This window comes from Gymnoscopelus braueri (assembly GCF_963280865.1).
Source record: "Gymnoscopelus braueri genome assembly, chromosome: 5".
NCBI lineage: Eukaryota > Metazoa > Chordata > Actinopteri > Myctophiformes > Myctophidae > Gymnoscopelus > Gymnoscopelus braueri.
Genome location: NC_137606.1, coordinates 12,938,603 through 12,945,580, shown reverse-complemented (window position 1 = coordinate 12,945,580; position 6,978 = coordinate 12,938,603).

Here is a 6,978-nt window from a genome sequence, read left to right as displayed (position 1 = left end):
ATTTGACAGGGACAATACAAAAAACAATGAATCAGTTATAAAAACATGAAACCGTTGCAATTGTACAAGGGGTTTATAGCCGAGGCTAATTTGCGACCCCAGTCCCTGGTTAGACCTTTCTATACAAATATAAATATCTACCTAATAAAAAATTCTGTTACAAAAAGGACATGAAGCTCTAATCTAAACAAGTACAATAACAATAACATTCCCAAATTACATTCATGAAAGCAGTGACATTAACGTTTAAAAACGTGCCTAGCATTAGTGTAACTTTAGTATTCTGCCTACTTTTGCTGTGTTGCATTATTAGCTGTGCGTTATTGTTTGCGGTCAGTGCAACTAGGCCTACTGTCTTCCACAGTCGTTTGGGGACTATGGGAGCACGAAAAATATAGTGTACCTGTATAATCAATCCATTTAATCCAACCTGGCTTGTTTCAAAGGTTATCACTGTTCCTAATGGTGGCAAGTTTACATATTGTACTGTACATTAATGTCCATTGGTTCTCAAAGTGGGGTCCGGGGACCCCCAGGGGTACTTGAGGGAGTTCCAGGGGGTCCCCAGCTAAATGATGGATAGTTAGGAACCAAATGGACCCTTATGGGTCTGTAACTCAGAGAGTGTACAAATGGAACCAAATGGACCCTAACGGGTCCATTTGGTTCCATTTGTACACGCTCAGAGTTAAATGAACGTTGATTTTACAATATAAATTAGGGTCCCAGAGATAGAAATGCCATTAAATGGGGGTCCGTAGCCTAATATGCATGTCAAACTGGAGGTCCTTGAAATTAAAATGGTTGAGAATCACAGCTTCTTTTCAAATGGGGGTCCGCGGACTAATAAGTGTCACGTTGGGGGTCCTTGACATGAAAACCTCACGACCCTATACGCACAGGAACCTCGCTCATATGCTGGTAACCTACAATGTTTCCAAGCACCACTTGAAGGACATTAAGACATGCATTAAGACATTGCAAATAAAAAACAAGAAAGTGTTGGTAAAAATAAATTAAGTATAAATTAACCTTACTTATGATTAATGTATCACCTCAATCTGCAAAACAAAATAAAACCAATTTAATCTACTGAAAAACTGTCTGTGAATTAAATCAATAGACGTCAAATTAATTATGTCTTAGGCACATCTTGTCATATCATTTGCCTAGATCTAGGTTGTTTACGGTAATTGCCCTCCCTGACCACATGTCACTCCAAGAAAATCCAGCTTATCTAGCTAGCAGACATGACCTTCACCTTCTTGCCAGCAACGCTGTTTTATGGACTTGAAATGAGGAACAGAATTACTAAGCAGGGAAGAATTCTAAATAAACCACACACTTAATAAGTGCGGTTATAGGTCTTTTCCATACCTGTGGTTGGATGATTAAAATCTGTTTGCACAATCTCAGTACCATGTCATTTTTATGAACCTGCACAGAGATTTATGGAATGCAACATTTCTTATAGGCAATAACTCTCATATTAATACAATATGTGTGAGCATAAACAAGCTTAATGTCAACACCCTATCTGCTCAATTTGCCAAAAGGAAGAAACCCCTTTGTTTACTGACTCTCTATTTTTTTTAACTCATTCCTAATGAGAAAATATCAAAAGCACACAGCTGGTCTAGACCACAGCAGTGCTATAATGACTGTTAAACTATTGTTTCTTGATGAAGGCTGGTTGGCTGCTACAGGTGGGTGTCATTATGTTTTTATCCTTGCCATTTTTGGTAAGACTTTTTTATCAGTGGTGTAAAGTAACAAAGTACATTTATTCAAGTGTTGTACTTAAGTACAATTTTGAGGTATTTTTACTTAACTGGAGTATTTCCAATTGTCAGTACTTTTACTTCTACTCCACTACATCTCAGAGGTAAATATTATACTTTTACTTTACAACAATTATTTGAGAACTTTAGTTACTAGTTACTTTGTAGATTTTGATTATTATTACAAAACATACATTACCCACTTCAGCCCCTATACTGTATATACATTTCGGCCATTTGAAAATAGCCGATCTACAAGCTCACAATGCGTTGCAACGTGACGCATTGTGAGCTTGTAGATCGGCTATTTTCAAAAGCTTTTTATACATTTGAAAAATTGAAATGGGACATTCTGCATATTGAGTACTTTTACTTTTGGTACTTAAATACATTTTGATTTGATTAAGAAATATGAGTACTTTTCCCATGCTTTTTATACTCTTTAGACAGTGTGCCTGTATACTTTTCTTGGATCTCCCCTTTTCTGGACTATAGGGTTAGGTGGTGGATTGAGGTTTGTGTCCACAATAAAGACATTGTTTTGGAAACATCATCACATTACTCACATTGCAAAGTGAAAAAATAAGACCAGATGCTAGCTATATAGCATTAAGTAAAGTTCCAGGTCTGTGGCGCTCTGCTCCGCCCATGTGCTGCTGCTTTTCATTCTAGCTGTCTATAGAGGCACTAATGTAGACTTGGCTGCCCAGGTGGGTGGCAGCGTTCTATTCCCAAGGAGTTAAGAGCCACTGATCTACAGTAAATTGTTATGAAATTCTGAAAATATATAATTGAGGGGATAGCTGTTTATGGCAGATGACTGCCAGACTAGTCCAATGAGTGCTGGTTTAATGTATTGTATAGACAAGGACCAAAATTATTTGAGTGTCCCCAGGCAAGAGAAACAAACCCCAAGTAATTTAGACTGGTGATGACATACAGTGGTGGCTTATCCAACGGGCTTGAGGAGGGCACCAACCTTTGGGGGGGCATCCCCCCGAACATGCGGAAACATTGCATTACAATGCAATTTTGTGAGCTTGAAGATCAGCTATTTTTTCTATTGACATACAACAACGTACTGTATATAGGGTTGAAGAGGTTAAGATGCACAGTGACGTGCTTTGGTGTTTGCAGAACTAATAAACATTACAGGGAAATATCTTCATACTACACGAATTACATATGGCTGTTATGCAGCAGTAGAAATATCTCTTTCCCTTGTAGTCTTCACCTCACAAACTAAGCAAATATATGGACTGGCTCCTCTCCTGCAAATATGAGTGGTGGTATAAGGTCACATCCTTTCCTACTTACAGTTTTCACCTCACGTTCCCTCTCAATGCACTCTTTTGTGCAACTTCTATCACTGTCACTCGTCTAGACTAGAGTCATATCTCGCTCCACTCTCTCCCAATTCCACCTTTAGCCTTTTGGTGTCGTTCAGATTTTTCACTTCCTCTTTCTACACCAACGACATATTCGTAGCATATACTGTATGTCCGATTTGAACCAGGGTATCTTGCATGAGAGACTAAAGGCCCACGCATGCTACCAAATGAGGTGGTCACCCTATCACCTTTTAGGTGATAGAGAGAGCGCTCTTTATGATAGAGAGAGCTCTCTCTATCACCTTTTAGGTGATAGAGAGAGCGCTCTCTATGATAGAGAGAGCTCTCTCTATCACCACCGCGGTGATAAGGTGATAAGGTGACCACCGAAAATGGTAGCATGCGCCCCCCTTAAATGTCTACCAAACCATCCAAGAGGGAGGGGAATTATTGCGTGATATGAGCTTCCAGCAGCACTACTTGTCAACCAGTACGTGTCCTCCCCAACACCAGGTTATACATTTCTCAATGGAAGAGTAGGGACACCACCTCCAACCACTGCAGATGTGCTAGTTATATTGTATTAAACATAATCTACCGCACAGACTGGTTAAATAATGTTTTATTCATTTGAATAAGTTCTGGAGTTCAGCCTTAAAGGTAGGGTAAGTGATTTTCTTTGTTTAAAATAAGTGTTAAATAGCTCTATGTTCTGATAGTACTCATTGCTATAGAGTGTTTGTTCAGTAACAGGAGTCTCCATCTCTCTCCAGCTCTTTATTAAACAGAAAATGCATTTTCAGGTCGGGATACCGATTTGATCCAATCAGGATAGAGAACTCAGTCAAGATACAGATTAAACAAGTGAAACTGGAAGTGATGAGACAAATAAAATGGGCGGACAAAATTGGGACTGGAACACTATAAAAATGAAGCTGACTCTCTCTCTCTCTCTCTTGATTGTCACCTACCTGAAAATGTATTTTCTGTTTATTAAAGAGCTGGAGAGACAGGGAGACCCCTGTGACTGAATTAACACTCTATAGCAATGATTACTATCAGAATATAGAGCTTTAACCTTTAAAAAAAAATCCCAAAACAAATCACATACCCTACCTTTAACTAAATTGTATTAATTAAACCACACCCATGTCTAAACTGAACCATACATTTTGATGCTTTATTACGTAAGATCCAGTGAAGAGAGAAACAGGAAATATGCATACGTTAGGGGAGTGACAGGCAGCAAATGGTCCATCCATCCAGAAATCATACTGGGGACTCACTGCCAGGCAAGTGGGTGCATTTAGCACCCAATTAGCCCTCCATGTTAAACTGTTTCTGTTTCCTCTATATTACATGCAGCAAACTACCACTCATAGTACCCTACCTTACATGTTAACATTTTGTCCTTGCTTTAACAAAATTATTCCGTTTTTTTCTTCTTCAATCAACGAAGTGTGATGATGCCATCTGTTCATAATGTCTTCCCTGCTACTGTAAAAGCAACATTGAAGAATATCAAATAAATAACGGATAAAGTTGCTGGTTGTTTGTGGCGAGAAACAACCAGCAAACAACCAGTAATCAAAACACCCTCACTCAGACAAAAATTACTCTCATCCTGTGAGTACACAATGGAATCCTCATTGTTAATTCACACTCTGAGTGTACACATTTGGTTCATTTGTACATTTTTTAGGTTAAACACTGGGGATTCTCTCTCTCTCTCTCTCTCTCTCTCTCTCTCTCTCTCTCTCTCTCTCTCTCTCTATCTCTCTCTCTCTATCTCTCTATCTCTCTCTCTCTCTCTCTCTCTCTTTCAGTCTCTTTCAGTCTCTCTCTCTCTCTTTCAGTCTCTTTCAGTCTCTTTCAGTCTCTCCGTTTCTGCCGGTAAACGTGGCTTCCTTTCCATTGCACCATTATGCACAGCTGTGGCTACTCAACATATTGCACTGCAGTGATAGCAACCGCACTCCAACACAATCAAATACAAGAACAGAAAAATATGCACAGAGCTCTAGTCTCAGCTGTGCACAAGCACATTCTCTCACCTTTGTATGAAATAACTCATAGTAGACAGAGAGAGAGAGAGAGAGAGAGAGAGAGAGAGAGAGAGAGAGAGAGAGAGAGAGAGAGAGAGAGAGAGAGAGAATGGGAATACAGTTTCCAAATGGCTCACACCCATGTGTGAAAGAAACGGCTGAATTTAAAAAAGGCAGTAGTAGGAGAGAATAATGAGCTGGGGGCGTCCAGCACCAGTCAGGAATCAGTGAACTGAGAGCAGCCTAGCTGGGGAGAAGAAACGGGGGTGGTGAGTGGGATAAGGGGTTAGGCTTGGCTACTGGCAAACTAGATGAAAGACCAGAGGAGAACCGGGAGGCGTGCGAAAGGGAGGGAGTGATGTATATAGAGTGTACGGGGCGAGAGAGAGTGAGGCAGAAAAGGATGGATTAAATGATGAAAAAGAAAGCGAGAGAAAGAGAGAGAGAGAGAGAGAGGGGAGGGGGGGGGGGGGAGAGCCAGGGCCGAGACAGATGAAGAAAGAGAACCAGCAGAGGGTCTTCTGTGTTCTGGCTGATTTGTCAGTATCATGCTAGGCAGAGGGATGAAGCTAATGCTTGGCTCATTATAGCACCATGTCGCCTTCTGCCTGTCCCCCCCCCCCCCCCCTCACCGTCTCTGAGGTTCACAGGCTGTGCCTGACTGTGTGCGTACGTCCGTGTGTGTGTGTGTGTGTGTTGCTTTGTGCAACACTGCATGTATGAGTGGGTCTGGGTTGCTTGAACTGGAGTTTGAGACGTGTAAACTGGAAGAAAGTTGAAACAGGGCGGATGGATGTAACAGGAGATGCGGAAAGGGTGTGAAATAGTAGGAGAAGGCAGGAGGTGGAATTGGGAGAGAGAGAGAGAGAGAGAGAGCGGGTGGGGCCAAGCAATGCTCTGACATTGAGTGAGTGCAAGAGATTACAAGAAAAGAAAAAATATATATGGGGTGAAAAGACCGCAAGACTGAACGAGAAACGAAATGAAATGATGAATGAAAGAACAGGAGATATTATGCATTGATTCTCAAGTCAATGACAGCGGCATCTGGTTGGAACATAAATCACCATATGGTGTACATGCACGGTGCAGACTAAGTGACCCGTTCAGAGCTCAAATGATCCGAAATCAGATCACCGGATCATTAAAAATCAAACAGAGATAATTCCGCAAATGGCTGGACTGATCAGCGTCACATTTCTTCTGCACAATGCCAGCAGGCCACAGACGTACCTCCACAATTGTTCTTATATTCAACTTTATTCTTTATAATGTAAGTCACCTCCGTGACGCAAAACGTGTCACAGAAGCCCCAAATAGGCCCCGCCCGTCACATTTCCCAACCCGGAAGAAGGGGTGATTTAGGAGTATGTGTGAGCAACTCAATGCAAGTGGATGGGCGGGGATTTCCGGTGCCCTCTCTATTATTTTTAACTCTATGGTTTATCCCGAGGCATCCACATGCTTCCATTTTGGTTTTGAAAGTGGTCATACTAAACACCTTCTGTGCAAATTCTTACCATATTATCTGGACACGCCAGCTTGTTCCATCCATGTCCTGGCCTATAGGTTACATCAGCATCTGAGACACACAAGTAGGTCAGCTGAATGTGCGCGCTTCCACAAACAAATCAATACAGCTCTTTCAAACACTGCATTCTGCCCACTGCTGTTTTCCACAAATCAATGGCGCTCAACCAAACTTTCACTCGATGGCCGTGGGGGAACTTTTGTTGGCTGCTATGGCAACACTTCTGATGGACATGTGTTAGGGGGGGCCAACACATGGCAGGAGCAGAGGTGATATTGTTGCTGTCACAT